The sequence below is a fragment of the Pseudopodoces humilis genome, chromosome 15 (assembly GCF_049639895.1).
Source record: "Pseudopodoces humilis isolate 2021_Gansu_Grassland_sample_001 chromosome 15, ASM4963989v1, whole genome shotgun sequence".
NCBI classification, from domain to species: Eukaryota; Metazoa; Chordata; class Aves; order Passeriformes; family Paridae; genus Pseudopodoces; species Pseudopodoces humilis.
Window position 1 is genome coordinate 5,919,791 of NC_142214.1, and position 11,368 is coordinate 5,931,158.

General features: G+C 56.1%; 1 long non-coding RNA gene across 1 annotated transcript; it reads right to left on the reverse strand.

Moving 5' to 3' along the window:
• Positions 1 to 269: 269 nt before the first annotated feature.
• LOC148183060 (uncharacterized) lies at positions 270 to 2,990 on the reverse strand. The gene is made up of 2 exons (XR_015773863.1): positions 1,897 to 2,990; positions 270 to 1,046 (listed from the first exon to the last, which is right to left on the reverse strand). It is a non-coding gene; the product is annotated as an uncharacterized LOC148183060 (long non-coding RNA).
• Between the last annotated feature and the right edge of the window lie 8,378 nt (positions 2,991 to 11,368).

Consider the following 11,368-nt stretch of genomic DNA (forward strand, 5'->3'; position numbering starts at 1 on the left):
CCAGGCGCTGTGGTGGGTACCAGGGCCGGGGCTGCTCCATCTCCCCGTCTTCTCCATGGAATGAAAGCCGGGATTGTTTCACCTCCCGCCCCGGAGCCGGAGGTGTGTAAACAGTAAGGGCCGCTCCCTGCAGACTCGGAGCGAGGGAAAAAGGAGTTGTTGAAAAGATGACAACCGGCTCTGCCCAGGAGTTCACCTGGGCAGGGAGCGGGAGGAGCAGGGAGAGAGGGATGGGAAAGGTGGGAGGGCCCCAGGAGGAGAGGAGATGCTTAGAAAACTGTATCCTTTATTTTGGGAGCAGAAAGTATTCTCTATCGCTTCCTGGCATCAAAGGATTTTCACTTTCTTGCTCCTTGAAGGAGGAAAGGCAGGAGCGGGGCTGGCAGGGCGATTAAATGCTCCCTGTGCGGTTCTCCCGGGGACAATCGGGGCTCGGGAAAAGCCCAGAAAGAACCTTTATCAGCGAGTGTTAGAGCTGAGGTCATTGCTGCCCTTTCCTTCTCCAGCCTTCCCCTCCCTCCCCTGCCTGGGGGACCAGGCTCGGCCTTTCCCCAGGAAAACCTGCCAGGTCCTCCCGCCGTGCTCTGGGTGCCAGTTTTGGGGACAGTCACGGTGGGGACACGGCTCCATCAGCGCGGTTTGGCCGAGGCAGGACCACCGAGACGCCCTCAGCGCAGTGCAGGGTGCTCATGCAAAGCCCTTTCTCTCCAAAAGGCTTTCGAGAAAATTGGCATTTGGTAGCAGCTAAGATCTCTCCATCCTTCAAATGCACTTCCCCGTCGCCATACAGGACTCCGGGGAGGATTTACGCTCCGCCGCTGCTCCCTGGAGATGGATGTCCCAAGGCACAGAGATTTCTTCCCCCCACACCGGTGCCTGAGAGCAGCTGTCCAGGGTGGCATGAAGGGACAGCTGGCTCCTGCACGTTGTTACCACCTGGTGGCACCAGAAAAGGTTGTCAGAGCAAGAACTAATTAATTCCAGTCGCAGTCCTTGGCTTGGGAATTTCCGCGCAGTTATTCGGCTCGCCGTGGTTCGCCGTGTGGCTGTTAAACACCGAGTCAGGTTTTATAGCCTCAGGGTTGATGTTCGTGGGCTTCAGCCTCGCAGCAGGGGCTGAGAACTCAAATAAGGGAGGTTGGGGGGGTTCCTGCGGAGCTCGGCCCCTGCGCCCCCCGCCCGCCCTTCCCGCGGGGTTGGCACGGCCATGGCACAGGAGTGAGACTCGCTGCCTTTAACCATGCCAGGCAGGGATTCTGGGGGATGCGAAATCCTTTAGAGAGACCCCAAATCCCGCCGGGGCTGGATTGTCCCCTCTGCTTTGGGCAGGAGTGAGGCTCGGGGGTGGCTGCTGGCACCAGCTGCGTGCCAGCGCTGCCAGCAGCACTTTCGGGGCTGGGGTGGGTCGGTGCGGGAAAACCCATCCGAAATTCCTCCCCAGGCCGGGAGGGAGGTGTCAGCACCGCGGCCCCAGGGGTTGGAGCTCCAGGAGCAGAGGTCGGGTCCCCGCGGGGCTGCATCGCCGGCTGCTGACAGCAGCTGGATCTCCGGGAGCCTGGAAGTGACCCTAAAACTGTCCAAACAAAGCCCGGCTCACATCTCGGCCGGGCGAGGCACAATCTGTCACTGGCAGGAGCTCGGTAGGGGTGTGGGTGTTCTCCTTCTTCCCACAGGGACGGGGCTGGAGCTCCCCGTCACAGCCACACCGACACCTCGTTCCTCTCTGCTAAAACTCCTCTTCATCCCTCGGGAACTGCACGGACGGGCCCGAGGGGAGGGGAGATGGGGGGACAGTGTGCGAGGCACCCAAGCTGCTTCCCACCAGAAGGTGCTGCTGCCCTCCCAGAGGTGACCCCGGGGCAGGGGCTGCTGCAGGGGGAGGCCAGCAGGACTCACCTGAGCTGTCTCTGCCCACATCCAGACCCGAGCAAGGCTGCCGGAGCCTCCCACGTCTTTCCCTTGCCGCTGATAGCGCTAACCAGGAGGGAAATTGAAGGCAGGACATCTGATGAAAGAGCTTAATTGCTTCAGGTTACATTCAAAAAACACAGCCTAAATAAAGAGGTGGGGGGAGGCTGCAGCTCTTGATGGCTGGAGAGATTTATGTGTCTCAGCTGCTGCTGATCAGCCCTGGTCACCTCCAGTTCCCCATCGCCTGTTTTCCACCTTCCAGGGTTGCCCCATGTGTTGAAATGTTTGGGTGTCCCCAGAGGGCTGAGCCTTGGCCCCCATTAATCCCCCCTCGCTGACCCGACAACAGGGAGGAAATTTGCCTCAATTAAATGTGTAAGGTCTCATTTCCCTTTGAAGTCAGAGCGGCACCAGGAACTGCTGGGGAGGTCTGGAGAATAACCAGAGAAATTGAGCCCAAAGTCTTAAAATTAAGGGAATTGCACACTAGAGATGAGCCTCAGCCTATGGAGGAGCCCAGCTCCTGTCTCATCTCCCTCATCTGCCCACATTCCCAAAGCAGAGCTGCATCACCCTGGCAGGGAGGGAGAGCAATGCAGAGATGCCAGAAGGACCAGTGAGAGACCCCTAATCCTCTTCAGCACTGTCCAAGGGAAGGAAAACCTCCTCTGCTTCCTTTTGGGCTCAGTTCTCCAAGGATGTGGAGATGGCAGCCGGCACTGACACCTCCAGAGAAGGGGGTGAAGCCTGCAGGTGCTGCTGAGCCTCGTGTGAGTGCCCATGCAGGATGTGGGGTGGGCACAGAGCTGCTCTGCAGCCCCAGCCACGGACCTGGCACTGCAGGGGAGGCTCATCCCACCCGGAGCCACCCGTGCTGGGACGAGACCTGAACTCACCCAGCCACAATTCCTGCATCTCCTGGCACGGTGGGAATAACAGATCACCAGCTTCTGCCTGTCATCCATCCTGCTTATTTCCTGCACAGGGCCTGATTTATGCCAGCATCTCCTTCCCCTGTGCCATCGGCGCGTGCTGATGGATGGCCCCGCTCCCTGCTCTCGCTGTCCCCTCGCGCTGCACCAAACCATTAATTCTGTGCCAATGTAAACCTGTCTCACCTTCAAGACTTTAATTTTGCAAAAGCATAAACACCTTATAATCCCTCTGTCTTTATCTGGCTCAGGAGCTTTTCCTCCCCTCCCTTTGCTGGGGTTATCTGGGGTGAGGATGTGGTCGCGGAGGGGGAGCAGCAGAAATCGTGGCCAGTGGGGCTGCCCCAGTCCCAGCACAGGGGACAGCTGGGAGGAAGATTCACTCCCCACCCCCATCATTCCTCTGCAGCACAGAACAGCCTCTGCACAATTCTGGAGAGATGCTGGAGGTGCAGCCAGGCCCAGTAAGTCATTAAATCCCAGGGTCAAGTGCTTGGAGAGCCACTAAGTGGCCTAAGCCCAGCTTCCAGACCCTAAACGGTGCCCAGACCTTCTGTGCAGGGAGGGTTCTCACCCTGAATGAATCCCAGGATGTCCTGGGGTTTTAGTCCTGATGACAGAGTGGAAATGGAGCTTTGTGAGGACCTGGGAATGGACCTGGCTGGCACTCAGGGGTCAAGCTGAGCCATCCCCTGACACTGCTTGGAGGCACCACACGAGTTCCTGGGGTCCCCTCCAGCAGTGGCGATTTCATCATGGCCAGGAAGGAAAAGAAACCCCCAATGATGTGGCAAAAGCAGCCGTGTAAGCCCTGGCACTGCACAAGGGTTGGACACGGTGAGCTCAGAGGTGTTTTCCAACTTCTTATTTAATGGTTCCAAGGGACAGGTGTGTCACTGCCCTCTGTCTGCTGATGAATGTGTCGGTTCCTGAGAGAGGGACACAAGGAGCTGCAGCCACCAATGTCCCTGGGCCAGCCCCAGGGCAGAGCTCTGACCTGCACAGCCCAGATGGATGGACAGAGCCACGGCAGGTCACAATCTGGGCCATCACTGCCCACCCCTCAGTCCCCAGCGAGTCCTGCAGCATTTTGTCCTTCCTTCCCCAGCTTTCCTCTTTCCCCTTTTTGATTCTTGAGTCGTTTGTCTCAATCTTCAGCAATTCCTACAGTGTAGAAAAATCCATGCCACTCCTCCCTTTGGGGAATGACGTGCTGCAGTTCCGTGGCTGCCATCCATTCAGTGCCAAGTTATGAAAATGAAGATATCTTTCAGCACTACAGACCTGCTAATCAAGGGAATGGCTTCAGAGGGCTTTTGTGGGCTCTGTTAATTTGTGCTGCATTGAGCCACGCAGAGCTGAGAGGAGCATTAGGGGCGGCAGAGAAGGGAATAAATCAGTGCAGGGATGGAGGAGGGCTGGGCTGGCTGTGCTGGGGCTGCCACGCTCTCACTTAAACACTTTCCATCCATCAGAGCCTGCAGGTGGAACTCTGCCTCCCAGGCAACAGGTTTTGTCCTTAACAGCTCAGCATGTGCTGTACGGGCTCCTCAGGGTGGGGAGCAGCTGATCCTGCCCCACCTGGCTGGCCCAGCTCCAAGCTCTGCCCCAGGGCCTTCTGCAGCTCCAGGCAGCAGCTCTGGGGTGCTGGGAGGGGCTGGGCACCCCATGGGTGCTCCATGATGTTCACAGAATCATGGAATCACAGGATGGCTGGGTTGGATGGGACCAAGGGAACTTAATGCCTGTCCTGTCCCACCCCCTGCCATGGGCAGGGACACCTTCCCCTATCCCAGACTGCTCCAAGCTCTGTCCAAGCTGGCCTTGGACACCCCCAGGGCTGGGGCAGCCACAGCTTCTCTGGGCACCCTGTGCCAAGGCATCCCCACCCTCACAGCCAGGAATTGCTTCCCAGTATCCCATCCATCCCTGCCCTATGGCAGTGAGAAGCCTTTCCCTGTGTCCCATCCCTCCAGGCCGCTATCCAAAGTCCCTCTCCAGCTCTCTTGGAGCTCCTTTAGGCACGGAAGGGACTCTAAGTTCTCTCTTGCCCTGAGACAGGAGAAGACAACCCCACCCCTCTTCTCAGAGGTGGCCCAGTTGAAGGTTGGGTTGTCCACAGCAGGGCTGTTCCCTGTGTGAGCATCCCGCTGGGAATGCAGCTGCAGGGAGGTGCCAGTGCCCCCTGGTTAATGCCAGCACCCCATGGATGCCCTGGGAAGAGAAGAACCTGCTCCCAGTGCAGCTCCTGCTCATCTCAGAGGCAGCCCAGGGAGGAAGTAATTCAACACATCCATCAATAATCAGCATTTCCCGTCCCCCACCAGTGCCAATAGCCTGACTTTGGGAAATTCATAACTTCTGCTAAGTGGGATTTTCCTTTTATCCTAATGGCTTTCTGGTAAACAGAATCTGTCAGGCTCCCCCCGCAGTGCCGAGCTCCCGTCCTTCCGGAGGGGAGAGCAAGGGCGTGCAGTGCAGAGCTGCTGTGCAGGGGTGCAGGGAGAGCCCTCCTCAGCCAGGATCATCAGCAGCACCATTCCCTGTCCTCCTTTTGGCTGAGAGGGAGCTCCTGCTTCTGAAGGAAATGTTGCATTTTCATTGGGTTTCATTCTTTAGGAAAAGGAATCATTCATGTCTCCTGCCTTTGAAACCCGCAAGTCTTCTCATCTTGCTGTTAATAATGTTCTTTTTTTTGCTGAAATGTTTCAGAACAGCAGCTTTTAAGTCTTTGCTGTGGTCAGACAATGGGGATATGGCATCAGCTCCATGCCTGTGAGTGGCCTCCAGGGAATTTTAAGGGTGAGAGATGCTGGAAGTTGAGTACCAAAGAGATGGATTAGGATTGTTACCAGCTCAGAGTGCTGCTCAGAATGACAGGTCAGACAAGGTTATGGCCTGGCTGGGGTGACGGAGTTTGAGGTGAGGTTGCCAGAGGAGTTGGGTGGGTGCTGGGAGCCTACACTGGCACAGGTGACAGGGCATGACCGAGCAGGAGGAAATACCTGGATGGTTCAGAGATGGTTCAGAGTGTCCAGAGAGCTGATCCCATCTATCCACAGGGATATAACTCAGGGAGCAGCCATCTGCAGAAGAGCCTTTTCCAAGCACAGCTTGCTCCTGGTATTTCACCAAGCACTGCATGGACCACTCAATGCCCTTGGATATTGAGAAATGGGTAGAAAGGAAGAGTTTTTGAGTTCCCACTGGGAATGAGGTGCCTGATGAGGGTGGGTTTCTTTGGAAAGAAACATCACCTCTGGCTCCCACCTTCCCTGGGCTGTGGCCACGGGGATTTGTCCATCCCAGCCCCCAGGGAGTGAACCCCAGTTGTCTCTGGGTTCCCCTTGCTGTGGATAACCCTGGAATGTCCCCAGGGTGGGAATCACAGGGAGGTGCCAAGGCTGCAGGTCCTCCCTGGATTTGTTTTCCCTTTTCCTGAGGATGCTCTGGGTGAACCTCTGCAATTTGCTTCAGGGTTTGCAGCAGCCTGGAGAGCTCATGGTGCCTTTGGAGAAGACATCAATGGCTGGCAGCCTGCAGCCCTGCCCTCAGCCCCCTCCCCACAGCCACAGCCGAGGGAAGGCGCAGGGACTGAGGCACTGCAAAATGCTCTTTGTCAGAGGAGGAGCAGAGATTTTCATGCATTCTGTGTACATTCCTTCTGGGCAGGCTCTGGCTTTGTGTTTCAAAATCTCCTGGTAACTCTCTCTTACTGCACTCTGCCTTTCAATCTTGTGGGTTTTGCCTTTTTATTCCCCTCCAGGCTGGATTTTCTGGCTTGGATTGGGGCTCTCCCCTGCCCACCCTCTGCAGCTGCTCCCAGTGCTCTGGCTGCCATCGGCTGCTTGGAGGCAGCGGAGCTCGGGGTGCTCTGCTCCCCCTGCTCACCCCAGAGGAGAGGATGCCTCTGCCTCTGAACATGTGCTCCAGAACCAACGGGAGGTGGGAGAAATCTCTTCATTCCCATGGATGTTCCTGAATCCCAACACCTGCCCTCGGGCACGGGGCACCAGCCTGGTCTGGGTGGTTGAGTGCCCAGAACAGTCCTGGCAGTGGTGTCAGGGATGGGTTTGGATACAGCCTGGGCTGGGGGGAGGCTGCTCAGGCCATGGAGAGAGGCAGTGATGGAAAATCCATCTGAACACAGAGGTCCTTTAGGACAGGGCTAAAGCACCTCCTGTGCCGTGATAAACCTGCCTTGTCACAGCTGCGGGACCCCCGGGCACTTCCCTCCCTTCCCTGTTCTTAACTGAGTTTGACAAACATTTGGAGATTAGGAGCTATCATGAGATATAAAAAAATGTAGAAATACACATCCTCCATTACATCAAAGAGGTTATCAAAATGCTTATTTCTTCCTTCCAAACAAAACTTTGCTGAAGATAATTTCTTCCTGCGGAAAGGCCGGTGTCCAGTGAAACAGTGCTGGGAAGAGGATGTAAAACCTTGTTCCCTTTCTCTATTGAAGTCAAGGGGGGAAAAGAATCCCAAAACACTGAAGGCCTTAATGCTTCTCTCAGGGAATCTGTAGAAAGCATGAGACTGCCAGGAGCTGCAGCTTCTGCTGCCCCTGCCTTGTCCTGCTCCTAGGAATTTCAGTGCTTCCCAATCTGCGGGAAGAGAAGGGAATGGATTTCCTTCCCCTCGCAGGATTTTGCAGACTTGTTGTGTGGGCCCTTGACTCAGTTTCATCCATCCAGACTCTGCCTTTTTATTTTTTTAAGCAAACTCCTCTTGGAGATGATAAATGCCAGCCCAGCCTCAGCCATTCCCCTCATGCCATCCACCAGACCATGACACCAGCCCGAGCTGCAGAATCCCCTCTGGGTGCTGGCAGCCCACAATTAGCCGTGATGAATGGGAGGCTCCGAAGAGAGATACTGAAAGATAAGTTGCTCAAGAGGTTTGAAAAATGAACTGTAAGGATTTGGGGTAAAGAATAAGCCGGTGTCTGCCAGGAGGGAGGGAAAGCTGGCTTTGACATGCTCATTGTCCAGCCACATCAGTCCCTGTGTGTGCACAGATCTGCAAGGAAATTTTGACCAATTCAGGCCTCTTTTCTGGGAGCACATAGAGCACTAATTTTGTGGTTCTCATGTAAAAAGCAACTGCTGTTTATTTGGGTTTAAATCCTTATCAGCATTGAGGCACTGTTTGTTCTTAAACAAGGAGAGGCCAGTGTGGAGTGAGACTTCTCAGTAATTGGAAATTATTTTGAGGGACAGGGCAGGAAGTTTGTTTGCCTTTTAGCCCAGACCATACGTAAGAGACCACCTCATATTCTGAAGTGCAATTATGAACCTGTATTCTCCCCACAAGCTCTGAAACACAGAAAAGGGGCTGTTAAATGCTGAAATACTTACTTTGCTTTCCTGGCAGAGGAGCCAGAAGTGACAGCAGTGGCTGTGACAAGAGCTCTCAGCAGAGAATCAGGGAGTCACAGGATGGTTTGGGGAACCTTAAAGGCCATCCAGTCCCACCCCCTGCCATGGCAGGGACACCTTCCACTACCCCAGGTTACTCCAAGCCCTGAGCAGCCTGGCCTTGGACACTTCCAGGTCTGTGCCAGTTCTGTGCTGTGTCCCTGTCACACAGGTATCACTGTGGCTGGTTCCCCTGGGTGTACTGGGTGTACTGGGCCCCTGTGACCATTTCTAGATCTCAAACCATTTTTTTTACTGCAGAAAACTTGATTCTAAAGTTAATTTTTCCAGTCGACACACCGAGCTCTATTAACTCACCAGTCTTTGTGAAGCTCATTAGGTGTCTGGGGTCTTTCCCTTCTACCTCGAGGCCAAGGGAATGGTCTCATTAAATAAGATGGCAGAATCTCCACGGAGGAGTTTTGCAGTTTGTGCCAATTAACAAATTCAGCAATGCTTTTAACTTTTCTTTTTTCAGGTAGCCCAGAGCCCGTGGGCCAGGCACACACTGCAGCAGGCTGTGTGTGTTCAGAAAGGGCTGTTAATAACTAGAATGGCTGCTCCAGGATTGGGAAGGGTTTGAAGCCCCCGGGAAGCTCTGAATGCAGAGGAGTGTGGCTGTGGTGGAGGCCACCCCACAGAGAAAAAGGGAGCTGTGGCCTGCAGGATGTCCTGGGATGGAGGACTGAGGCAGGCTGGCTGGCTGAGGCCTCCGCTGAAATGATCACAAAGCCTTTAAAGCAAACAAAGTTCCCTGAAACTGAAAAGGTACCATTTGAATGCGCTCGGAAGGAGGAGGTTTGAGCGGTACGATCCATTCCGTCTCCGAAATGTCACAGAACATTTAGACAGCTGCTCAGTTGGCATTAAAATCTAGGTCTTGTGCAGGAACACGGCAAACAGCTCCAGGTCACTGGGAGAAGTCCAGGACCTCCAGCGAGGGGTGGCTGGGGCCGCTGGCGTCCGGCAGCTGCGGCGGGAGCAGCTCCTGGGAGCAGATGAGCCTCAGCCACGGGCAGTGCCAGCAGCCTCCGCTCCGATCCTCACCGCTTCCCGAAATACCGCATCCAGGGCAGGCAGAACTGACGAGGATGGAGAAAAGAAACAAAAGGAGAGGGAGGTGCCAAAATGGGCAGAGATATCCCGTTCCTCGGGCTGCGAGAGAGGGAGCGGAGCTCCCTGGTGAGCGCACAGCCTCTCCTGATGGTGGCAGCCGGGAAAACACCGAGCAGCGTTTCGGAGGATTGGCTGCATCGGCAGGAGCGCGGCGGCTCTGTCCGCTCCTTGTCTCCTCTCTCCACTGCTCCTGTTCCTCACAGCCTGTCTCACCCTGTCCCCTTCGCTGTCCCCTCCTTTGTCACCTCGGTCCCTCCGGTGCCCGCGGGCAGCTCAGGAACCTCTGCCACCTCTGGAACCAGGACAGCAGGTGGGAGGGCCGTGAGAGCCCACGGAGCTCCCACCCCTCCGGAGCTGCCCCGTGCCCTCGCTGACAGCCCGGGGCGAGCCCGGCGCTTTCCCCCAGCCCGGAGTAGAGGTCTGCGGCTTTGGGTGAATATCCCAGCTTTGATCCTTTCTCCTGGCTGCGGTTCCCTGTTTACACAGACAACCACAGCTCTTTGTATCCGCACTCATCAGCTCCTCGGAGGCGTTTCCTGATCCCCACGATACGCTCCCAGTGTCTGCGCGGGGCTGAGCCGCATCTCCGCGCTTCCCAGCCTGCCCCGACACATCCCCCCGAGCTTCTCGGCGCTGATCCGCGTTTGTTGATGGTGGCAGCCGTCCCAGACAAACCCAGGGGGGACGGAGCTCTCCTCCCCGGGCAAGCACGGCTTTTGTTCCCCAAAAGGCCAACGTAGGAGGAGACCCACCTGGAGCAGGCGGCGCACGGTGAGCGCCGGGCAGCGCTCCATGGAGGACATGCCTCGCTTACTCTGCCGCTCCTTCACGTGCATTAGGGGGTTTTTGGTTCTGTTTTATTTTTTTTCCCCTTCTTTCTTTTATCCTCCCAGCCCTTCTGGCAGGCTTTTGACTACACATAATGACTTGGAAGGTGCGGCAAAGGTTCTGGCAGCCGCGGCGCGGGGCGGGAGCTCGGCCAAGGCGCGGGGCCGCACAGTGGTTTCATCCCATTTGCAAACTATAAGGCTGCCTTTGAGCGGGGGGGCAGAGCAGGGAACATGTGCTAAACATCATGTCGGGAAGCTTAGCGCATTACAGGGAACAGTGCTGGCCACGAACAAGCGGAGCTGCTCTGCGAGCTGCGAGAGGCAGGCGCAGGCAAGAACCGTCTCTGTTGATTTAGGGCTTAGTGAACAGTTCTGGCACGGCAGGTAGGCTGGGATTCTCCAGGTGTTACAGCCCAGCAAGTGTCAGAGTGGCATAAATCAGAGAGCTTTGCCCGTGTCTGTCAAGCCCTCGAGGAGAACTCTGCAGTGTCGGAGGGAGCACGAAGGAGCACAGGGTAGCGAGATGGAAGAGAGTCCCTGGGAAAATAAAAACCCAGACACCTACCTGCAGCGTGTGCATCCAGGCTGGGCCCCAAAAACCTTCCCTCAGCCACCTGGGGTGGCACAGAGACATCTGCTCGTGCTCAGCACTGCTGTGTCCCCACGGGGCTCAGGTGCCAAAAGTGCCTCCAAGAGCCTCAGAGTAACCAAGTGACCAGCACATCAACCATCAACCCACTCACGGTGTTTGGGTGCCTCCCTTCCTGCCATCCAGAGGCCATTTGATGTCCTGAGGTGGATCCTGGGTTCCCAGGGTGCTCTCACGACCAAAATACCTGCAGGACTGACAGGCTTCGTCCATCATCGTGCTCCTTGGGATGGTGGCACGGACGGAAGAGTGAAGTGCAGAGCTGGAATGGAGTGTGCTGACTGATGGGATCGGCTGGGTCAGGCTCCCTGGGATTTCAGAGGAAGGTTCAAAGCTCCAGTTAAAAACTGACATCTCCCCTTCAAAGGAATTCTGGTGTGTCCCTCACTTTCCCCACTGCATGTGGCAGGAGAGCACCACGTCCGGTGGTGCTGGGACTGCGGGCAGGAGCTGCTGACAGCAGCAGCCAGACAAGAGCTCCAGGGTTCTGCAGAGACAGAAGGG